The following is a 13388-nucleotide window of genomic DNA, read 5'->3' as shown; positions in this document are numbered from 1 at the left end:
CCTCTTCTGACACTGGATCCTGGTTCTTCTCACCATGCTCTGACTGCTCACTGTGGCCACCACCTTCATCAATGCCTCCTTGGTCTGGATGGGTGGCCTCCTCCTGCCACATTCCAGGAAGAGGACCTTCCTCCTCTCCCTCACGGCCTCCAATGTTACCTCCAGGTCCACATCGGTGAAGCGAGGGGCAGCCCTACCCCAGATGCCTGGCTTCCTGCTTTCCTGACATCTGGCTCCCTTCCCTGCTGTGCAGGGCTCTGACACACTCTGCAAATTTCTCCCTTATGTCCAACGGCAGCCTCAGTAATGGCTGCTGTGGGGAGTTTAACTCAGGCCTGCATTTCATCTGACCCGCCTCTGTTCCTGCACCCACAGACTCTAATTGGACAGGGAACCCATCTCCACATCAATTAAGGGGTCACCCCCATGAAAATTGTGAGTTTAATATGTTTCCCACCGGAGGCGTGCTCGGGACCCGAAAACAAACACAACTCCTGTGTCCCACCCCAACACAAAAATTCAGCCCTATGATTCTATTTATACACTTCTAACATGCGGACGATGGCAAGTAAATTATCCCTCAGTAAAATTATGATGAAAGAAACACAAGTGTGTCAAAATTCAAAAAGTCATTGTAATATGTAATTTTACTGCTTTGTGGTTATTTTTTGGCATTGCTATTGTGTAAACACAATCCTAGAAGTTATGATTAAAAAGATGGTTTTTAGAACCTGAATTACAGGCCTCAAATTGTGCTGTGAAAGGCCAGGAAAATAAACACTCAGTTTCTAAAATCTAATTACTTAGAATTACTTTCCTTGAAACTATAGCAGATTATTTTGATTTAAAAGAAGTGAATGCTATGCTTGAAAAGAAATTATGATCCTCTGGGGTAGATTTTCACTGGAACTTGTGACTTCATTGCATTCATTGAATTTGCAATTTTTTGAAAAGGAAATGTAAGAAGCACCAATTCTGTTCATCTTGTCATCTTTCTGTTAATTTTATAGCAAAAGAATGCTTTAAATTCTAGTTTTTCCTTTATCTTTTTCCACCCCCTATTCATCTTTTTTGCAGTCCCAGGTTTCAAAGGCAAGTGACTGTTTTGCAGACTCTATAATGTGGAAAATTCTTGCCGACAAAAGGGCTTTTGCTCAAGAGAGTATGGGGCCCAGAGAATCATGGATACCAGGACTCAACAGCTCCCTGCCTGCTTCATGCTGTATGCATGATTCCCTGCTTGGTTATCCAGTAGCTGTTACAATCCTTTCTCACAAAGCATGTACAAGAGCTTCATTAAGCAGTCAAATTTTATTCAAATCTAAGTATCATTTTGGTAACCCATAATTTCTGTTCTCCTCAAATACTGAAGCAGTCTGTAGAAATGCAGCAAGTCCTGGACAATATCCAGGCTTGGACTGATAAGTGGCAAGTAACATTCGCACCACACAAGTGCCGCCAGGCAATGACTATCTCAAACAAGAGAGAATCTAACCATCTCCCCTTGACATTCAATGGCATTACAATCACTGAATACCCCACTATCAACATCCTGGAGGTAACCATTGACTAGAAACTGAACTGGAGTAGCCATATAAATACTGTGGCTACAAGATCAGGTCAGAGGCTGGGAATTCTGTGGGGAGTAACTCACCTCCTGACTCCCCAAAGCCTGCCCACCATCTACAAAGCACAAGATCAGGTCCAAGGCTGGGAATTCTGTGGGGAGTAACTCACCTCCTGCCTCCCCAAAGCCTGTCCACCATCTACAAAGTACAAGTCAGGAGTGTGATGGAATACTCTCCACTTGCCTGAATGGGTGCAGCTCCAACAACACTCAAGAAGCTCGACAGCATCCAGGACAAAGCAGTCCGCTTGATTGCCACCCCATCCACAAACATTCACCCCCTCCACCACCGATGCACAGTGGCAGCAGCGTGTACCATCTACAAGATGCACTGCAGCAATGCACCAAGGTTCCTTAGACAGCACCTTCCAAACCTGCGACCTCTACCAACTAGAAGGACAAGGGCAGCAGATGCATGGGAACACCACCACCTACAAGTTTCCCTCCAAGTCACACACCATCCTGACTTGGAACTATATTGCTGTCCCTTCACTGTCGCTTGGTCAAAATCCTGGAATTCCCTTCCTGACAGCACTGTGGGTGTACCTACCTCACATGGACTGCAGCGATTCAAGAAGGCAGCTCACCACCACCTTCTCAAGGGCAATTAGGGATGAGCAATAAATGCTGTCCTAGCCAGTGATGCCTACATCCCATGAATGAATTAAAAAATACGAACGAGCAAACCATTTGACACCACACCTGATTTTCTAAATGGTGATGGTGAAGAAATGGGGCAGGATCCAAATGGAACTATGTTCTGTCCCAAATTCCAAGTGATTGGCTTCTCGTTCGCTGCCCATGGCACTGACTATGAGCTCTGAGAATTACATTTTCCCTAATCCCATCATGGTTGAGCTCAACTTAATTCAGTACAGAGCAGGAATTGACTCTGGAATCTCTTGGTCTGTATGATTAAATACTACAAGCTTATTACAAGCTTGTTACAAGGGAATTACAAGCTTATATATTGTTGCTTGATAAACACACCAACTGACACATGGGCGAAGCATAACTCAAAATAACAAGATGCTTTTTATAACTGATGACTTTAGTCTCCAATAGTACACCCAAGTGTAGTGACAGCAGTCAGGAGGACAAGAGTTAACACTGCTATCGTATATTACAACTGCAGGCTCATATTCACAAAGTTTGCTATTCAGCTATTTGCTTTGCATGATAGCCAGGGGTCTGTGGGTTTCTTGACAATATTCATTATGTATAAATAAGAATGGGAATAACAAGGCATTTAGCTTCCAAGTAATTGTAGGGTAGATAGAGAGTAGCTTTTCCTGCTGGTGGGGGTGTCTAGGACAAGGGGACATAACCTTAAAATCAGAGCCAGGCCATGCAGGAGAGAAGTTAGGAAACACTTCATCACGCAAAGAATGGTAGAAGTGTGGAACTCTCCCACAAAAAACAATGGATGCCAGCTTAATTAATAAGTTCAAAATTGAAGTTGATAACATTTTTTGCTGGATATATATGTTAAAGGATATGGAGCCAAGATGGGCGATTGGAGTTAAGATATAGATCAGCCATAATCTCACTGAATGATAGAACGGGCTCAAGGGGTGGAATGGCCTACCTCTGTTCCTAGGTTCCTATGCTTTCCTTCATACTGTGGGCAGAATTGTTGGGCCCTGCCGAGGTTGGGATTGGAGGCGGGTGGGGCTTGAAAATACCAGCGCCAGCCGGCATGCCACTTTCCCAATCCTGTTCCCAGTGCCAGACATTTTGGGGAGGCAGGTTCAGGGCCCAGCAGAGCTGCCCACCTTCACGAAGTAGGTAGCCAATTAGACTCATTACGAACCTTGTTAAGGGCAGTTAAAGGAGGCCAGCTGGGATTTTCCAGTCAGCCTCCAGTTTCCCAACACAATGGGTGGGGGTTTGGGGGGGTGGCGCAGTGCAGTTTAACAGCCTGGAGGCATGCATCCAGCGGCATGCTGGGGTGCCAGTGTTCTTGGCAGGCCTACAGGCTCTCCCTGCCTTCCTGGGTGTGGGTGCAGCCCAAGGCTGCTCTGTAGACAGATTCCACCCCCCATTCCCACCCCCACCACAGTGGTGGCCTGGCTGCTTTTTCTATTTTTTATTTGATTTTGTTGAGAGGGTGTCTCCATGTTGAAACACCCTCTCAGTTATTTACCCTTTACTGCAGCGAGCTGCTGCTCTCAAGCTGGAAGACCTCTGACTGACCCTACAATTTCAAGTGCCCACCTGCTGCCCTTAATTGGACAAAGAACCTGTCTCCATGCCAATTAAAGGAGTGACCCAGTCAAAATCCTCAGTCAATGACTGTTTTCCCCACAGGGGTGATTTCGGAACCCGAAAACAGTCCCAGTTCCTGTTTCCCTGCCCCAAGGCAAAAATTCAGCCCTGTGGATTAGAATTTCTATTGTGAGCACACCCCAGAAGTTAGACACAACACATTCCCACACCCATTAAGCTGAAATCTCCTGCCAATCTTATTGGAATATGTCTGAATGTGAAAATGAGGATAAATCAGTGTACACAATTTGAGCACAAGGAAAGCACCAAACTTATATAATTTATTTCTCTTACTTAAGTGTGAAAATTAAGGTTTCAACTCATTCAACCATCGTTCATGCACATCAGGCACAGCATCTTTAAGAACCCGCAACTGGGGAAGCTTTTCAATTTTTATCACAACTTATAGAGATACCATAACATGCAAGAAAAGAAATATAATATAGAGCAAGTCTCAGTGAAGATAGCTTTAAAAACAATGCTTAAAAAACTTGAAATAAAACACCAGAAAATTGTTTTCTGCTGCTCCTAGAAGTCTGGTTGTGACTGGCAGAGGGTCTGAGCAAACACAGCTGTAGGAAATGTATAGACAGACTTGGTGACTTGGGGATGGAGCCAGTCATATGGCCGGAGTTGCGTCTGGGTTAAGTGATTGATGGACAACTGTAAAAGATAAGACAACTTGGATGTATTGTACATAAGAGCTAACTCTCTTATTGCCAAAATTTCTGCAATCTTTTGGGTCGTGTGATTGAGTTGCTCCCCAGTTACCCATGTCTGTGGGCGCATATAGACAGGAAATTCCAAGCCACACTGCAATACCAGATAAGGCGGTAGACATGTTCTCCCACAATCAATGACCATGGCTCAAAAAAAAACCTGTAGCCAAATTCACCTGAGCTGTTGTGTCACTTTACCTGGCAATTACACTGGCTGTTGCAATGATGCAATTTCTTGATTCTCAACAAAATTGTATAAAACTCTTGGGCAGCTGCAGTGAAGCTCTTTTTGGCACCTAGCAGTGTCTGGGAGGAAGAGGTTGAGACTTCTCATGGGGAGCTTTCTCAAAGCAGAACTAAAATAATGATCAATCCATCATAGGAACTTGAGGTTTATTTAAATGAGAATCTTCTTGACCTAGTAGAATTTTGGAAGCTCTTAGCTATCCAGACTTTTTTATTACCAAACTTATTAATGACAAGATTTCAGGTAATCAGTATGCTCCTTCAGCCAGGATTCTCAGTACTCACTCCTACCCTTTTCAAATCTAGCACTGTTTTGCAGCTTTTCAGAATTCTGCCTTGGAGGAAGAATTCAATAATTGATTTACTTGGCTTAGAGTGCCTAACATTTTACATTATACAACCTAAGTAAATTTTCACTGTGGTTTTTCTGGCAAAGCACCAGGTCCCTGTTTTCAGGACTGTGAAAGAGCTTATGATGAGCACTTCGGGAACCTGATTTGCAACTCACTATTAGAGAACCTTAGTGCTTCTACGCTAGAGACTGCTTTGTACATCGGGAAATACAATAAACTCGTGATCAGGCCTGTGGCTCTGTTATTACAATTATGACTTAGGGTTTCAGCCCTTAACAAAAACATATTTCATACCTATGCAAAGTAAGTGATTAAAAATAAACTGCAGCATTCCATCCCATTATAAATTAACAGATATGGTCAGACCTGTACATGTCAATTGTCAAACCAACTCAGCAAAGTTATTGCTATTGTTTAAGGTACATGCTTAATGCTTGTACCATTATTTTTTCATTAAAGAATTTATTTTAGAATTACCACTACTTTAAGTGAGTGAACTGAGTTTCTAAAGATACACTTGTATGGAATGAGAGATTTATTTAAACTGACTTATGCTTTTGTTGGAAGACCTCAAGAGTTATATCAATTGTATATACATATTTGCTGCTCCCTCACCTTCTTGTTCCTTCACCACCATCCCTCCTCCAGTTTGGGTAATGGGGCACTCTCTAGGATTCTATGGTTAATCATAAAGTGTGGGGTCATTGGAATGGAACTGGTTTATACAATTGTTCATCCTCCATTTAGATATGGACCCACTTCTTTGCTGCACAGTGCTCTGCCAGTAGTCCTATCAAGACAAGATAAACTGAAAAGATAAGATCCTAAAAGACATTGATAACTTTTTTTTTGCATCTTATGTTTCAAAAAAGATAAAGGGAATTTTATACATCAGTTAAATATGCAAATAATGTGATACAGCACTTCCTTGAAGTCCATATAAATACGTTCAAATATTAGAATGAAATTGCTGGGCTCGATGCTCATTCAATGATTAGAACAGCCACTTAGTCTATTATTGAAACATTTAAATCAAGAAGGGCCTAAATTCAATCCCGGTTTTGAGCTGTATTAGCTGATCTCAGATGGGGAAACACAGAGGACCTCAGGATTATGGGCTGAGTTGAGAAGAAAATCAGCCAGGATTTCTGATCTTAATTTCTTTGTGATGCTGTGAAGGTGGACTTCAGCTCAACTATGATGCCTTCGATAGTTGTATAGTCTGCTGTGTTTCTTAGCTCATACATAAATAACAGTCTCTTAGGTGAGGTGCCCACAGTTAGTTGGTATGTGGAATTGTTTAGTTTAGTTTAGAGATACAGCACTGAAACAGGCCCTTCGGCCCACCGAGTCTGTGCCGACCATCAACCACCCATTTATACTAATCCTACACTAATCCCATATTCCTACCACATCCCCACCTGTCCCTATATTTCCCTACCACCTACCTATACTAGGAGCAATTTATAATGGCCAATTTACCTATCAACCTGCAAGTCTTTGGCATGTGAGAGGAAACCAGAGCACCCGGAGGAACCCCACACAGACACAGGGAGAACTTGCAAACTCCACACAGGCAGTACCCAGAATTGAACCCGGGTCGCTGGAGCTGTGAGGCTGCGGTGCTAACCACTGCGCCACTGTGCCGCACTGTGTAGCCCAGCGTGGTCAGTGGTTTCAAGAGAGATAAGAAAAGATGGGAAAATGGAAAAATGGGGGAATTCAGAAGCAGGAAGAGTAAAAATAATCTTGTCCTAAAAATGAATAATTTACATTTGAGTACGAAAGTTGCTGAAAAAATTCTTAAAACCAACTATTCACTATAGAGAATACAAGTAACATCCCAGAAATAGCTGTAAATCAGGAAATGGAAGGGAGGGAGGAACTCACGAAAATTACCACCACCAGGGAAGTAGTACTGAGCAAATTGTTGGAGCTGCGGGCTGACAAGTCCCCAGGTCCTGATGGACTTCATCCTAGGGTCCTAAAAGAAGTGGCTAGTGAGATAGTTGATGCTTTGGTTTTAATTTTCCAAAATTCCCTAGATTCAGGGAAGGTTCCATTAGATTTGAAACTAGCGAATGTAACTCCTTTATTCAAAAAGGGACGGAGACAGAAAACAGAAAACTACAGGCCAGTTAGCTTAACATCTGTCTCAGGGAAAATGTTAGAAGCTATTAGTAAAGATGTTACAGCAGGGCATTTAGAAAATTCAAGGTAATCAGGCAAAGCCAACATAGTTTTGTGAAAGGGAAATCATATTTATCCAATTTATTGGAGTTCTTTGAAGAAATAACATGTGGTGTGGATAATGGGGAATCGGTGGATGTGTTGTACTTAGATTTCCAGAAGGCATTTGATAAGGTGCCACATCAAAGGTTATTGCGGAAAATAAAAGCTCATGGCATGGATAGAAAATTGGCTAGCTAACAAAAATCAGAGAGTGGGCATAAATGGGACATTTTCTGGTTGGCAAGATGTAACGGGTGGTGTGCTGCAGGGATCAGTGCTGGAACTTCAACATTTTACAATTTATATAAATGACTTAGATGAAGGAACTGAAGGTATGGTTGCTAAATTTGCTGATGACACAAAGATAGGTAGGAAAGTAAATTGTGAAGAGGACAGAAGGAGGCTACAAAGGGATATACATAGCTTGAGTGGGCAAAGATCTGACAAATGGAGTATAATGTGGGAAAATGGGAAATTTTGGCAGGAAGAATAAAAAAGAAGCATATTGTCTAAATGATGAAAGATTGCAGAGCTCTGAGATGCAGAGAGATCTGGGTGTCCTCGAGCATGAATCGCAAAAGGCTAGTATGTAGGTTCAGCAAGTAATTAGGAAAGCTAATAGAATGTTATCATTTATTGTGAGGCCTCACAGTGACCAAAACAACACGGATTATAAGTTCAGCTCAATTGGCATAGAGATTGGACGCCACGGGTTGCTTTTGTCAGTGGGAGAGGTCATCGCTTCTCACTGGACAGCTACCGCCTGCCTCAAACCAGGAAGCCCCCAGTCAGAAGGGTTCTGTCCCGCCACAGTCCACCTGCTTCATTGGGTGCTTGGAGCTCAGGGTCATTGCCTGATAAGTGGACTGTAACACCGCACCGAACAGCACAACAAAAAAAGGAAAGAAGGTGCCAGCCCTTCGTTTTGTAAGCTGGAACGTCAGAACTATGTGTCCTGGCTTGTTGGAAGACTTTACACAAATCAAGACTCTCGGAAGACCACCATCATTAACAATGAGCTCAGTAGACTCAATGTGGAACATTGCAGCACTTCAGGAGACACGCCTCCCTGCGAGCAGATGTCTAAGAGAGCAAGACTATCTTCTTCTGGCAGGGTAGGGATCCTGAAGAACCAAGACAGCATGGAGTGGGCTTCACCATCAGAAACTCTTTGCTCAGCATGATAGAGCCACCTTCAAATGGCTCAGAACGCATACTGTCCATCCGACTGCTCACCGCCTCTGGCCCAGTACACCTACTCAGCATCTATGCTCCAACACTCTGCTCCCCACCTGAAGTTAAAGACCAGTTCTATGAGGATCTCCATAATATCATTAGTAGCATTCCTAATACCGAACATTTGTTCCTGCTGGGGGACTTTAACGCTAGGGTTGGGGCCTACCTTGACTCATGGTCCTCCTGCCTTGGGTGCTATGGCATTGGAAGGATGAATGAAATGGACAGAGACTGCTGGAGTTGTGTACCTATCACAACCTCTGCATCACCAACTCGTTCTTTCATACCAAACCCTGTCACCAGGTTTCTTGGAGACACCCAAGGTCATGTCGTTGGCACCAGCTGGACCTCATCGTCACAAGGCGAGCCTCTTTAAACAGCGTCCAAATCACAGGCAGCTTCCACAGTGCGGACTGCGACACCGACCACTCCCTGGTGTGCAGCAAAATTAGACTCAAACCAAAGAAGCTACATCACTCCAAGCAGAAGGGCCACCCGCGCATCAACACGAGCAGAATTTCTTATCCACAGCTGTTACATAAGTTTCTAAATTCACTTGGAAAAGCCCTTCAAAACACTCCTGCAGGGGATGCAGAGACGAAGTGGGCCCACATCAGGGACACCACCTATAACTCAGCAATGACCACCTTTGGCAAACGTGAGAAGCAGAATGCAGACTGGTTTCAAGCTCACTTTGAAGAGCTGGAACCTGTCATAGCCACTAAGCGCATTGCACTGTTGAACTACAAGAAAGTCCCCAGCGAGTTAACATCCGTAGCACTTAAAGCAGCCAGAAGCACTGCACAAATAACAGCCAGGCGCTGTGCAAATGACTACTGGCAACACCTATGCAGTCGTATTCAGCTGGCCTCCGACACCGGAAACATCAGAGGAATGTATGATGGCATTAAGAGAGCTTTTGGGCCAACCATCAAGAAGATCACCCCCCTCAAGTCTAAATCAGGGGAAACGATCACTGACCAACGCAAGCAAATGGACCACTGGGTGGAGCACTACCTAGAACTGTACTCCAGGGAAAATGTTGTCACTGAGACCGCCCTCAATGCAGCCCAGTCTCTGCCAGTATGGATGAGCTGGACAAACAGCCAACATAATCGGAACTCAGTGATACCATTGATTCTCTAGCCAGTGGAAAAGCCCCTGGAAAGGATGGCATTCCACCTGAAATAATCAAGAGTGCCAAGCCTGCTATACACTCAGCACTCCATGAACTGCTTTGCCTGTGCTGGGATAAGGGAGCAGTACCACAGGATATGCACGATGCCAATATCATCACCCTCTATAAGAACAAGGGTGACCGTGGTGACTGCAACAACTACTGTGGAATTTCCCTGCTCAGCATAGTGGGGAAAGTCTTCGCTCAAGTCATTTTTAACAGACTCCAGAAGCTGGCTGAGCGTGTCTACCCTGAGGCACAGTGCGGCTTTCGAGCAGAGAGATCCACCATTGACATGCTGTTTCTCCCTTCGCCAGCTACAGAAGAAATGCCACGAACAACAGATGCCCTTCTACGTTGCTTTCATAGATCTCACCAAAGCCTTTGACCTCGTCAGTAGACGTGGTCTCTTCAGACTACTAGCAAAGATCGGATGTCCACCAAAGATGCTAAGTATCATCACCTCATTCCATGACAATATGAAAGGCACAATTCAGCGTTGCAGTGCCTCATCTGACCCCTTTCCTATCCTGAGTGGCGTGAAACAGGGCTGTGTTCTCGCACTTGCACTATTTGGGATCTTCTTCTCACTGCTGCTCTCACATGCGTTCAAGTCTTCAGAAGAAGGAATTTTCCTCCACACAATATCAAATGGCAGGTTGTTCAACTTTGCCCGTCTTAGAGCGAAGACCAAAGTACGGAAATTCCTCATCAGGGAACTCCTCTTTGCTGACGATGCTGCATTAACATCCCACACAGAGGGGTGTCTGCAGAGACTCGTTGAAAGGATTGCGACTGCCTGCAACGAATTTGGCCTAACTATCAGCCTCAAGAAAATGAACATCATGGGACAGGATGTCAGAAATGCTCCATCTATCAATATCGGCGACCACGCTCTGGAAGTGGTTCAAGAGTTCACCTACCTAGGCTCAACTATCACCAGTAACCTGTCTCTCGATGCAGAAATCAACAAGCACATGGGAAAGGTGTCCGCTGCTATGTCCAGACTGGCCAAGAGAGTGTGGAAAAATGGCACACTGACACGGAACACAAAAGTCCAAGTGTTTCAAGCCTGTGTCCTCAGCACCTTGCTCTACGGCAGCGAGGCTTGAACAACGTATGTCAACCAAGAGCGACGTCTCAACTCATTCCATCTTCGCTTCCTCCGGAGAATCCTTGGCATCAGGTGACAGGACCATATCTCCAACGCAGAAGTCCTCGAGGCGGCCAACATCCCCAGCATATACACCCTCCTGAGCCAGCAGTGCTTGAGATGGCTTGGCCATGTGAGCCGCATGGAAAGCGGCAGGATCCCCAAGGACGCATTGTACAGCAAGTTTGTCTCTGGCATCAGACCCACTGGCTGTCCATGTATCTGCTTTAAAGACGTCTCCAAACGTGACTTGGAGTCCTGTGACATTGACCACAAATCGTGGGAGTCAGTTGCCAGTGATCGTCAGAGCTGGTGGGCAGTCATAAAGGCGGGGATAAAGAGTGGCGAGTCAAAGAGACTTAGCAGTAGGCAGAAAAAAAGACAGAAGTGCAAGGAGAGAGCCAACTGTCTAACAGCCCCGACAACCAATTTTATCTGCAGTGCCTGTGGAAGAGTCTGTCACCCTAGAATTGGTCTTAATAGCCACTCCAGGCAGCTTTTCCACAAACCACTGACCATCTCTAGACGCTTGCCCATTGTCTCTCCAGACAAGGAGGCCAAAGAAAGGAAGAAATGGGTCCATGACTTTATTTTCATCTCACTACTTTTCTCTGCTTACTCTCCTCTGCAGAATGCATTAACTCCTTATGTGGATACAGTTCTGGCTGCTGTCGGTACCAGTGACATAGCTAGAAAGAGGGATGAAGTCTTTCAGGCAGAGTCTAGGGAGTTACAGACGAAACTAGCAAGCTGGACCTCAAAGGTAGTAATCTCCACATTACTCCCTGTACCACACACTTGTGCGTATAGAAATAGGAGGATAGAGCAGATGAATGTGTGGCTGGAAAGATGGTGCAGGAGGGAGGGCTTTAAATTCCTGGGACATTGGCACTGATTCTGGGGGAGATGGGAGCTATACAGGCCAGATAGGATGCACTTGAACTGAGGTGGAAACAATGCCCTTGCAGGGCGATTTGCTAGTGCTATTGGGGAGGGTTTAAACTAACTTGGCAGGGGTGTGGGAGCCAGGAGTTAATATTAGAGAGGAAATGTTGTATGATTGCTTCAAGAGTGATGTCCCTTTAAGAAATCAGTATCCTAATGAGTTTAGTAACAGGACGTAGTCATATGATTAGAAGCCATAGTCTCTCTGCAACTGTAACATCCTAGACAAAGGATATCCATAGTTTGCTCTGTATTGTATATACTAGTTTAACTGTTAACAAACCTCTTAGAGATCTTCATGGCACTGGAATCCACATACCTCATTGTGTTATGTTACGACTGAGGCAGGAGCAACGCACTGTCAATTCAGTCCCATCACTCCACAGGTCGCAGCATATTATTAAAGTTTTCCCACCCAACCAAAAAACAGCCAAATTAAACACTCCAGTAACCCACAGAATAAAACAGACCCCAAATCAGGTATCTTTAGACAACAACAAATTAACTATTTATTAAAATTAAATCTTAAAACACTATTAAGATAGCTGTGTCTAAAGATGTAATAACTTCTTATTTTAACCTAACTCCCCCATTCACACACGTACACTCAAAAATCAATGGTTAACCTATTTCTTAAAAGAAATGTTTTAAAAATTAGCTGTTTCTCATGAATAAATAAATAACTGGGTTGTTAGTCTTTGTGCGTTATATTCCTGATGGGTGAGGTATCCTAGTGTAAAAATAATTAATTGCCACTCGAGGTCTCCACACAGATTTGATGAAATATTCTCTTGGTAGATAGGCATTCAAGCACTTTGGCTGCAGCAGGTGTCAAACAGTTCTTTAAACAAGGAATATGGTGATGGTTCCTTTTGGATTTTAAAACTGACAGTCTTTCAGTCGAAACTTTACTCCAGCAATACAAATGGTCTCTTCAAAGGGTTTTTTGCTCCTTAGGCAATTAACATGGCCTGTAGCGCATTGTAGAATTTTTGCTCAGAGAAATAGACAGCTCTTTCCTTCAGTAAGCACACTTTGTTGGTGTCTCTCTAAACTGGCATTAGCTGTTTTTTTCCACACAGTTAAGTTGAAACATTATACCATGTGACCTCCTCACGCTCTTGCTGTTGCCTAGGTAACAACTTCAGTTAGCACACTGTGTCTCTTAGTTTTTAAAGGCACACTGTTTTTAATCTGAGGAGAAAATAAATACAGTTCCGTGACACCTTTGCCCTTGACGAAATTAAATGTCATTCTTAAAATGCGTTCCATTATAATGCAAAAAAAGAAACAGGAAAAAAAACACTCTCATTTTTTCACATTCACGCACCCTACCATTCACTCTACTGATAATTTACAGAATTTTTGTTGTGCCATCACCATCCATATAACATAACATGGTTAAATTCATGACAAAGCATTGGTGATAGCA

The sequence above is a fragment of the Heterodontus francisci genome, chromosome 8 (assembly GCF_036365525.1).
Source record: "Heterodontus francisci isolate sHetFra1 chromosome 8, sHetFra1.hap1, whole genome shotgun sequence".
NCBI classification, from domain to species: Eukaryota; Metazoa; Chordata; class Chondrichthyes; order Heterodontiformes; family Heterodontidae; genus Heterodontus; species Heterodontus francisci.
The sequence above is the reverse complement of the archived record's forward strand: the minus strand, read 5'-3'. Positions refer to the sequence as shown.